Source organism: Mastomys coucha, unplaced genomic scaffold (assembly GCF_008632895.1).
Source record: "Mastomys coucha isolate ucsf_1 unplaced genomic scaffold, UCSF_Mcou_1 pScaffold9, whole genome shotgun sequence".
NCBI lineage: Eukaryota > Metazoa > Chordata > Mammalia > Rodentia > Muridae > Mastomys > Mastomys coucha.
In genome coordinates, this window is record NW_022196915.1 from 18,043,378 (window position 1) to 18,054,464 (window position 11,087).

Genomic DNA, 11,087 nt, shown 5'->3' on the forward strand with positions numbered 1-11,087 from the left:
TTGAAGCCTGAAGCTAGGAATGCTATAAAGTAACATTTATGGCTTCAGCCCCAGGACAGGGGGTGGGATGGGGGTGGGGAGTTACAGGGATGACACTTAACAGTTAGAGCAGAAGTGATCTTGTGTGTCTGTAGCTCACCTAACCTTGATTCCACAGATGTATTTGGGAAACAATGATTCAGGCGATGTCTTTGTTTTATTCTCTAACTGTGAGGGTTCATGTCATTTCTTCAATGGTGGAACTTGTCATTCAAGCTAACTTGAAACCATGCTCATAGGCCAGCTGTTTTCAGTCTGTGGATCATGACCCCACTGGGGGGGGGAGCATATCAGATATCCTGTATATATTATAATTCATAATAGTAGCAAAGTCATAGTTATAAAGTAGCAATGAAATAATTTTATGGTTGGGAGTCACCACACCATAAGGGACTATATTAAAGGGTCACAGCATTAAGAGAGTTGAGAACCACTGTCCTAGGCCAAGACCACTTTGACCATAATAAACTACTGTCTTCTGTTGATGTTGCTAGGTGCTGTGCCAGTGCCAAGGACACAGGCACTTTAGGCACCGATTGCAGTGCAGTGTGGCAGAGGAGTGGTCACAGTTGGACACAGGCTATGAAGAGAGAGAAGCTCCCAGCCAGACTAGTAAGACACACTGTAAGACTCAAGCATGGTGGAGGGCTTCCTAGAGGAGGTGACACTGGAGCCCAGCCTGAAAGGGGTCATGCTAGCCAATAGAAAACTGGGTTGGGATCTGTTTAACTAGCCTCCATAGGGCCCTTATTTGACTAGACTTAAGGCAGAAGGGGAACTCAGTTTACTCCAGGTATGGTCCACAATTCAAAAGAACTGCAATTCGCTATGGATGTAGCTCAGTTGGTAGCGTGCTTGCAGAGCATGCGCAAAGCCCTGGGTTTGATCTCCACATAAATTGGATGTGATGGCTCAGGTCTGTAATCCCAGCACTCTGGCAGAGGTTTGAACATCAGAGATACAAGGCCATCTTTGGCTCTGTATTGAGTTGAGGCCAGCTTTGGCTGTGAAAGACCATATTTGGAGGAAGAAGTAGACAAAGAGAATGAGGAGGAGGGAGTAGGAGAGTCTTAGATAAAAATACAGAATCTCACGGTCCCATCCAAATTCACAGAGTGGTGCGCACTCCTTTAATCCCAGCTCGTGGGAGGCAGAGGCAGGTGGATTTCTGAGTTCGAGGCCAGCCTGGCCTACAGAGTGAGTTCCAGGACAGCCAGGGCTACACAGAGAAACCCTGTCTCAAAAAAAAAACAAAAACAAAAACAAAACAAAACAAAACAAAACACCAAAGCCAAAGCCAAGCAGGATTCCTAGTGGTATCAAGCGCTGACAGTTGGGGGATGAAGCTTAGTCGGTAGAGCATTTACCTAGTGTGCGTGAACCTGGCTCAATCCCTAGCACTATATAAACCAGGTGTGGTGGTGCATTCCTATAATCATAGCACTGGGAAGGTAGGAAAAGGATGATCTTGAGTTCAAGGCCAGCCTAGGCAATAAGAGTTCCTGTCTCAAGACAAAAACAAACCCACCAGACTCTGTGTGGGCCTTTCTAGTTCTTTTCAACATTTAGCTCCTTTCTATTATTTGTCATGGCTCAGCCAGCTCACTCTTCTCAGACCCTCTCTGTTTCCTTCCCTCTCTAAGGATCCAACACCCTCTACTGGCAGGAATGCACGTAGTGCACATACATACACACAGGTTAAAAAAACACTCCTACACATAGATAAAAATAAATGAATCTTTTTTTCAATGCAACTTGCTGGGCTGGGCCATGGCTCAGTTTCAGTATGTTAATACTAAGCTCAGAACCTACCACCCACTTAAAAGCAGGGTGGAGTAGCACACATCTGTTACCCCAGGACCATATAGGTGAATCCTAGTAGCTCACTTGTCCAGCCAGCCTAGTAGAATCAATGAACTGCAGGCTCAGTGAAAGTCTCGAAAACTCAGGTGGGGATGGCTATGGGGGTGCTCAATTTTAATCCACACTGGGAGACAGAGCCAGGCAGATCTCTGCGAGTTTGAGGCCAGCCTGGTCTATGTAGGCCAGACAGGGCTACACAGAGAGACCCTGCCTCCAAAAAATGTGCCCCCCAAAAAACCCCACAGAAAGCTCATGAAAAAATTAAATGCATATTTTAGGGATCTCAGAGATGTGTGAGAGAAATAGCACAGATGACATTTTAAGCAACTTTTGGGTAAGTGACTATGAGTCTACAGCTACAGCAAAAGGGACAGGGTGGTCTCCATGCTGTACCTGCTGCTGGAACCTCCTTTCCCATGGACTCAGAGATGGGGAATCCCAGGGCAGAGTGCAGCTCCTCCTTACCCTCTGCCACAATGTTTCTTCTTCACAGATCTTACTCTGTCATTTCTTCTCAGGTCTCTCTTCTGTGAGGAAATTAAGATCTGGTGTTTATTTCAGATTCACAGCAGGCCCAGTTTCTAGACAAGATTATCTAATTCAGTGGTGAAGAAAGTTTTGTTTTCTGGTGCTGTAGATGTGAGGCACATATGGGACAGCCAGGGAACAAATCCTTCCTGCAGTCTGAGCTTCAGGCCTGCCTGATGAAGCAGCACTGCACAAAGGTGCCTGGAACTGGAGGCCTGAAATCCACCCGTGGCTCTGCCTGCTGACCAATCCTACCCAGAGAGGCCCTAAGTGGCAGAAAGCACCTTCTACCAAAGGACCACCCCAAGCTCTGAGGGGATGCACTTACCCAGGGGTAGCTATTTGAGTTTGTTGAAAGGTTCCAGTCTGTTAATGGTGGTCTACCTGTCTAAGTACTGGAGAGTAATCCAACACTGATGTCACTTTCCTACTGGAGGCTGTCATGTTGGGCGGTTTCTGGCTGTCATTATAGGAAGGAAGAACTGAGAGTCCTGGTGTGTTCTTCCCTTTCCTGGTGGTTTGATGGCTCCCTGCATGTGTTGATGCTCACGTGGAAAGGGACAGATCTGCCACATTGCAGAGGAAGGACCCCATACAAAGTGAACACTCAGCAGGAGTGCTCTAGACTCATCTTCTCAGGTGTCTTGGCTGACTTGAAAAGTTGTGTCTTCCATATCTCGACCCACCCAGTGGCCCTGACTAGTCTGATGCCCAGGGCTCCTTTCTTTGCTTTGAGGCAGGCTCTCCAGTGAACAATAGGTCAGCCTTGAGTTTCCGATCTACGGGCTCAGCCTCCCACGCACTAGGTTATAGGCCCTAGCAGCAATGTTTGGTCCGCTACTCTTGCTCCTATTATAGTCAACATTGTTTTTAGGAGTAGGGGAGGAGTTAAGACAGGGTGTCACCATGTAACTTAGCTGGTCTGGAATTCTCAAACTCCCTAAGTCTCTTCCTTTCTGCTCTCTGGATTCCCACCCCCACACCCCTGTGCCTCTCTTCTGAGAGAGCCATGTCAAGTAGCTCTGGCTGGCTTGGAATTTCACTGTAGAGCAGTCCAGTCTCCAATACGCAACCTTTTCAAGTGGGACCTCATAAAATTAAGCTTCTGCCCACACAAAGGTAATAGTTGATTAAATGAAGAGACACCCACAAAATGGAACAAAATCCTTGCTAGCTGGTCACTTGACATGGATGAATATAGAAAGATTTGATTTTCAGCACCCATATCAGGTGGCTCAAGACCACCTGTAACTTCCAGCTCCAGGATATCTGGTGCCTCTTGCCTCCACAGGCACCTGCATGAGCAAGCATGAACACACTCATGCTTAAAAAGTGTAAAAAAATAAATAAATCTTTCAAAAATACAATATACAGCTGGGCAGTGGTGGCGCACACCTTTAATCCCAGCACTTGGGGAAGCAGAGGCAGGTGAATTTCTGAGTTTGAGGCCAGCCTGGTCTACAGAGTGAGTTCCAGGACAGCCAGGGCTACACAGAGAAACCCTGTCTGGAAAAAAAAAAAAAAAAAAAAAAAAAAAAACCCGCAACTAAATAACAAGAAGTTAAAGAAATCAACTAACAAGTGGGAATGAAATGAACAGATAGTACTCAAAAGATGAGGTCCAGAGCTTGGGAGATGCTCAGTCAATAAAGTGCCTGCCCTGCAAACATGAGGGCCTGAGCTTGTACCCAGAACCCAGAGGCAATTCCAGATGTGAAGCAGGTGCTTGTTATCCCATTGTTGAGAAGACAGACAGAAGGATCGCTGAATTCCCTGGACAGCCAAACCAATCTAATTGGTGACCTCCAGGCCAATGAAAGACTCTGTCTCAAAGATGATATCGGAGGTCCTCCTCTGGCTTCCACACACACGTGCCTACACATGCACCTCATGCATGAACACACACACACACACACACACACACACACACACACACACACACATTTTAAAAAGATGAAATATAAATGGCCAATGTAAACACAAAAAAATTCAACCCTTGCATCAGAGAAATGTAAATTAAAACATTAAGATTCTATCTTAGCCCAATCAGAATGGTAAACATCAAGAAAACAACGAACCAGAGTTGGTGTGGACACAGACAAAGGCGAACCTTATATACTGTTGTTAGGAATCTAAAATGTTAGTCTACAGAAGTGTATAGAGGTTCGTCAGAAAGCTAAGAACAGCCGGGCGGTGGTGGCACACGCCTTTAATCCCAGCACTTGGGAGGCAGAGGCAGGCAGATTTTTGAGTTCGAGGCCAGTCTGGTCTACAGAATGAGTTCCAGGACAGCCAGGGCTATACAGAGAAACCCTGTCTCGGAAAAACTAAAAAAAAAAGAAGAAGAAGAAGAAAGCTAAGAACAGATCTTCTGTATGGCTCAGCTATAGTAGGCTTTAGCCACTTTATGGGCTTCTTTTCCACTGTTGGCTGTGGGAAAACTCTGCTAAGGTCAAAGTCAAACATAGCTCAGTGCAAAATGGGAGACTCCCTTGTTAGCAGGCTTTGTGCCTTCTCTGACCCTGTCTGGAAGATTCTAAGTCCCCACCCTCACCTCAGCCTTCCCCTTTCAATGGGTGCCCAGAGGTGAAGCATGGGCTGAGGGCCACCCCACCCCCCAGCCCACCTCACCCTGCCCCTTCCAAAATCCCAGAAGTACTCCAAGAGACTGGGAAACAGGAATCATCCCAGATCCCACTGTTTCCTATGAGAGAAAACATGGACTGAGGACCCCCATTACAACTGTGTTCTGTCTCCCCTGAGCAGCTTGTTGGTGGTGCTCAGGCAATGCTCCAGTGGTGCTCCAGGCACCTTAACTGCAAGGCAGACTCATAGCCCACAGCCCAGCACTTTGCCACCCCCTTTCTTCCATCCTTTTAATATACTAACAATAGATGGAGAGAAAAAAGGAGAGGAAAGGAAAAAGATCCCTGAATAAAGGTAGGCATAGGAAAGGGGTGGCGTTATCATTAGACTGCTTCCTGCTGATTAGGGACATCAAGTTCCTTGGGGCAAGTTTGATCTTCACAGTCAGGATATCTAATTTCTTCTTGCGGTTTCTTCTTTGTTCATGACTACTTAACAAACCACAGCCAACCACAACTAACAACCTGCCATGCCTTTTGAGGCCCTAGCATCCTCATAGTCTCTGAAAAGTCCAAACATCATGCAATTGCAGAAACTATCTGCAGCTGGCAAAATCACAACCTCTGTTAGACTAGGGCACGAGGAAAATCATAGTCAGATGCTGTGGACAGTTTGAAGCAGCCCCATATCCCACACCTGGGATTAAAATGAAAACATATTATAATTATTTAAACTAAAATCCCAAAATTGCCACTACACCCAGCCTTAGCACTTCTGTGTATTTAGCCAAAGGACTTAAGTCAATAATGTATCACAGACAGACTTGCTTGTCACTGTGCACAGTAGAAAGTTATGGAGCCAACCTCAGTGCCACTAGTAAAAAAATTGATACAGAACATATGGTGTATACACATATCAATTTTAGCTATAAAGAAAAATGAAGCTGTGTTCTTTGCAAGAAAGTGTATTCAAGTGGAGATAACTAAGTAAATTAAGCTAGTCTTCTCTGATAGAAATTTGAGATTTTTGCACAGATACATAAAATCATGTATATACTTGTGTGGAAATGACCTTGTATAACACAGTACCATGTGCAAAGAATATAACCCGATGAAAACAATAAAGAAAAACACTGACAGCTGGGCATAGCACACACAGGTAATCCCAGCACTCAGGAGGCAGAGCAAGAGGATCCCTGCAATTTCCATAGCAGCCTGGCTACAAGATGGCTCTACTACCATCTAAAGCTATGCAGCAAGGCCCTGATCAAACAAAACAAGGAGTTTCTGATCCTGAAGACAGGTCTTTGGAAGTAACAGCTATATGAGAGGGGAGGAGACAGGAAAATTAAAAGGACGAAGCCAGCCTTTGAGCCTGAAGGTCACAAACAAGGGAGCATGAACACAATGGGGGTTCCATAAGGAGGAGAGAAGTCAATGCCCTAGAAAATCTATGCAATGAAATAGCTGCTAAAATCAATATGGTGCTGCTGTCCTCAGCACTTGGAAGGCAGAGTCAGGAGGAGCACGGGGAGGTTAGGGCCACCTTTGTCTACACAGTAAGTTCCGGGCAGACAGCTATGTAGAGAAACCCTGTCCTGTGTCTTAGTCAGCATTACTAATGCTGTGATGAGACGATGGCTGAAAACAAGGAAAGGATTTATTTGGCTTACTTTTCTGTCTGTTCATCTGTCCCAACTGTTCATCATTAAAGGGAGCCAGGACAGAAACTCAAACAGGGCAGGAACTTGAAGGTAGGAGCTGCCGCAGAGTCCATGAGGGGTGCTGTTTACTGGCTTGCTCATAATGGTGTGCTCAGCCTGCTTTCTTATAGGGCACAGGACCACCAACCTGGGTGTGGCACCACCCACAATGGGGCCCTCTCCCATCATCACTAATTGAGAAAATGTCCTACAGGGTTGCCTGTCTATTCCCTGATCTTTTGGAGGCCTCTTTTCTTTTCTTTTCTCTTCTTTTCCTTTCCTTTCCCTTCTTTCTTTCTTCCTTCCTTTCTCTCTCTCTCTCTTCCTTTCTTTCTATCTCTCTTTTTGTTTTGTTTTATTTGTTTTGAGATAGGGTCTCACTATGTAGCTTGGCTCTAGTTGTCCTTGTAACTCACTATGTAGACCAGGCTAGTCTCACAAGAAATCCACCTGCCTCTACTTCTCAAGTGCTGGGATTAAAGGTGTGCATCATTACACTGGGTTTGGAGGCATTTTCTTAATTGAAGTTCCCTCCCCTCAGATGACTTTAGCCTGGTCAGCCAGCTCACTCCTCTCCGGGTGCTCGTGTTTGAGTCCCCGCTATGCTACTCCATGAAGCCACAGATGATGCCATTCCCTACGTCCCAGCTTGTACCCACACCGCCATCTCTCCCAGCCTTATGATCCAGCTACAGCATCTGCACAGGGCCCTATACCCTCATGGCACCCATTGAACATGCAACAAAATGTCACACATTTGAAAAGAGTAAGAAGGAAAACTAAAGAAATGTCTAAATTTATTTGGTTTTGTTTTTGAGACATTTGGTTTCTCTGTGTAAGCCCTGGCTGCCCTGTAACTCACTCTGCAGAGCAGGCCTGCCTCTACCTCCCGACTGCTGGGATTAAAGGCATGTGCCACCACTACCCAGCCTAACTTTATTTCTAATAAAATATTTGGTCTTAGAAAGATAATATATATGTTTATAGGAAACATGGTTCTTCAGCATGCCCTTTGTTTTAGCCTTTTCCCATTTCCCCTTCCTTCTGTGGCATCTGTGGACTGGGAAACCGGCTACTGTCAAATGCTACTGGTGGGGGTGGGGTGGGGAATGCAGCCCCATCAAGGCATCTACCACCAAGTTGGAGGGTCTGAGTTCCATCCTGAGATTCACATGGTAGAGAGAACCAACTTTGGAAGTGGGTTCTTCTGACCTCCAGCCTGCATACCCTTTACCCACTACCCTCAACACACAAAAGACCACTATGAATAATGTTCGAGTCTGACTTATATCCAAGATACAGCCCTGACCTTGCTTTACCTTAATCTCAAGAACAGTACATCTCTATGGATGTACTGTTCTAAATGGAGAACATTTGGAAAGAAAAGAGGTCTGTGGAGTGTATTTTATTTAGCCACACGGAAAAGCTTCAGTTCTACAGTGTGCCTGGAGGTCTTGCCGGCATCAAAGAGATTGCCTAGAAAGGTGAAACTTTAGTTGAAAGCAAACTGACTTCAGAAGACAGAAGTAAATGGAATAGTGGGTAAGTGGGTAAAAGTGTTTGCATTTTGTTTTGTCCACAAATTGCTCTTGCCAGCTGACATTGAAAAGAATGTTCCCTGTGTACTATGTACTATAATTAAGATGGCAGTAGAAGCTCTGCCATGGTGGCACACAGCTTTAATCCCAGCCTATTCAAGACCAGCACCAGGTTAGCCATTGGCTCAAAAAAAAAAAAAAAAAGGTCAATTTGAACATTGAGCATCTATTGCCACCTTGTGGTGGCCGACTCTTTTTCTTTTTCTTCTTCTTCTTCTTTTTTTTTTTTTTTTTTTTTTTTTTTTTTTTTTTTGGTTTTTCAAGACAGGGTTTCTCTGTGTAGCCCTGGCTGTCCTGGAACTCACTCTGTAGACCAGACTGGGCTAGAACTCAGAAATCCACCTGCCTCTGCCTCTCAAGTGCTGGGATTAAAGGAGTGCGCCACCACCGCCTGGCGTGGTGGCCTATTCTTAATCCCAGATATTTGCAAGGATTCCAAAAATTAAGCCTTCTTGAAGAGGAGCTGGTTTGTGAGCTGTTTGGAATATTTGGACATAATAATCATGTGGGAGGCAGGAGGCTGAAGGCTAAATATATTAGAAATACCTCAAATATGACTGAGTTTCATACTGTTTATACTCTACGGCATGGATAAAGCCCTCTGATGTGGATGGTCTCACCTAGCTCTGGTGGCAGCTCTAGGCATACATGTATATGTAACATTAATGAAGACAAAGCATCATACACATGAGCTAATTATTTTCTTTAATAGATTAAAGAATCTTGTAATCCTGTGGAGCCCAGGAGTGGTATAGCTGGGTCTTCAGGTAAAACTATTTCCAATTTTCTGAGGAACAACCAGATTGATTTCCAGAGTGGTTGTACCAGTTTGCAATCCCACCAGCTATGGAGGAGTGTTCCCTTTTCTCCATAGCCTCACCAGCCTGAGCTGTTCCTTGAGTTTTTGCTCTTAGCCATTCTGATTGGGATAAGGTAGAATCTCAGGGTCATTTTCATTTGCATTTCCCTGATGACTAAAGATGTTGAACATTTCTTTAAGTGCTTCTTGGCATTCAAGATTCCTCCATTGAGACTTCTGTTTAGCTCTGTAACACCCCTCCCTTTTTTCTTTCAAAGTTTTATTTTATATATGTAAGTACAGTGTTGCTTTCTTCAGATACACCAGAAGAGGGCATTAAGTCCCATTATAGATAACTATGAGCCACCATATGGTTGCTGGGAATTGAACTCAGGATCTCTGAAAGAGGAGTCCGTGCTCTTTTTTTTTTTTTTTTTTTTTTTTTTTTTTTTTTTTTTTTTTTTTTTTTTTTTTTTTTTTTTTTTTTTTTAGTTTTTCAAGACAGGGTTTCTCTGTGTAGCCCTGGCTATCCTGGAACTCACTTTGTAGACCAGCTGGCCTCGAACTCAGAAATCCGCCTGCCTCTGCCTCCCAAGTGCTGGGATTAAAGGTGTGCGCCACCACCACCCCCCGGCCGGAGTCCGTGCTCTTATCTGCTGAGCCATCTCTCTAGCTCCTGTACCCCGTTTTTAGTTGGGCTATTTGGTTTTGTGGAGTCTAGCTTCTTGAATTCTTTATATATTTTGGATCTTAGCTGTAGGCATATTTTTTCAAAGCCTACTTTAGTAAGGGTTCAACCTCCCCTCTAGCCCACCACCTGCCAGGAGATAGTGGTAAAGAAAGGTTATCAGGATACAAGGTAAGTGGACCAGTTTAAAAATAGTTCTTTGGGGCAATTTCAACTTTCGCTGTTCTCAGTCCAGTCTACTTTCAAACACCAAACATGAACCAGTAGCTGCAGTCCAGTTCGCTCAGCACACACCACACAGGGATCAGCAAGAGCAGCTAAATCCAGAACGAAACACAAGGCTCGCCAACCAGCAGCAAGAAGCTGCAGGAACTGCATGAGAAGCTCTTTGGTGAATTTCTTTCTATGAAGTCAGCACAAGTGAAGCTTAGCAACACAGTGTAAGGTGAACCAATACATGCATGCAGTGAGTGAAGAATAGCGAGGTGGAGCACAGCAAACCAATGCTTGAGTTCCCACTGTCTGTGGGGTCATATTCATATTCCTTCTGAACATGCATCCTTTCACATGTTTGCTATATATAGCAAAACATCCTTTCACCTGTGTCTGCTTCAGGAAAACATTCTTCCATGTGTCTGCTTTAGCAAAATATCCTTTCACCTGTGTGCTCCAACAAACCATTATTTGACATAACTGCCTTTCCAAGGAAACCAGAAATTTCCACTTTAATGAGCCCTCCATTGGCTCTGGGGTTAGTGAAGATCTTACCCCAATCTGTAGGTTGCTGTTTTGTCCTACTGACAGTGTCCTTTGCCTTACAGAAGCTTTTCAGTTTCACGAGGTCCCGTTTATCAATTGTTAATCTTAGAGCCTGAGCCATTGGTGTTCTGTTCAGAAACTTTCTCCCTGTGCCAATGATTTCAAGGCTATTTCCCACTTTCTCTTCTATTAGATTCCCTGTATCTGGTTTTATGTTGAGGTCCTCGATTCACTTGAATTTTATACAAGGCGATAAGAATGGATCAATTTACATTCTTCTACCTGCAGAAGACCAGTAGTTAGACCAGCACTATATGGCTTTGGTTTCTTTGTCAAAGATCAAGTGTCTGTAGGTGTGTGAGTTTATTTCTGGGTCTTTGATTCCATTCCATTGATCAACCTGTCTGTCTCTGTACCAATACTATGTGGTTTTCATCACTATTGCTCTGTCGTACAGCTTGAGGTCAGGGATGGTGATTCTTCCAGAAGTTCTTGTTCATAGCAGTCTTATTCATAATAGCCAAA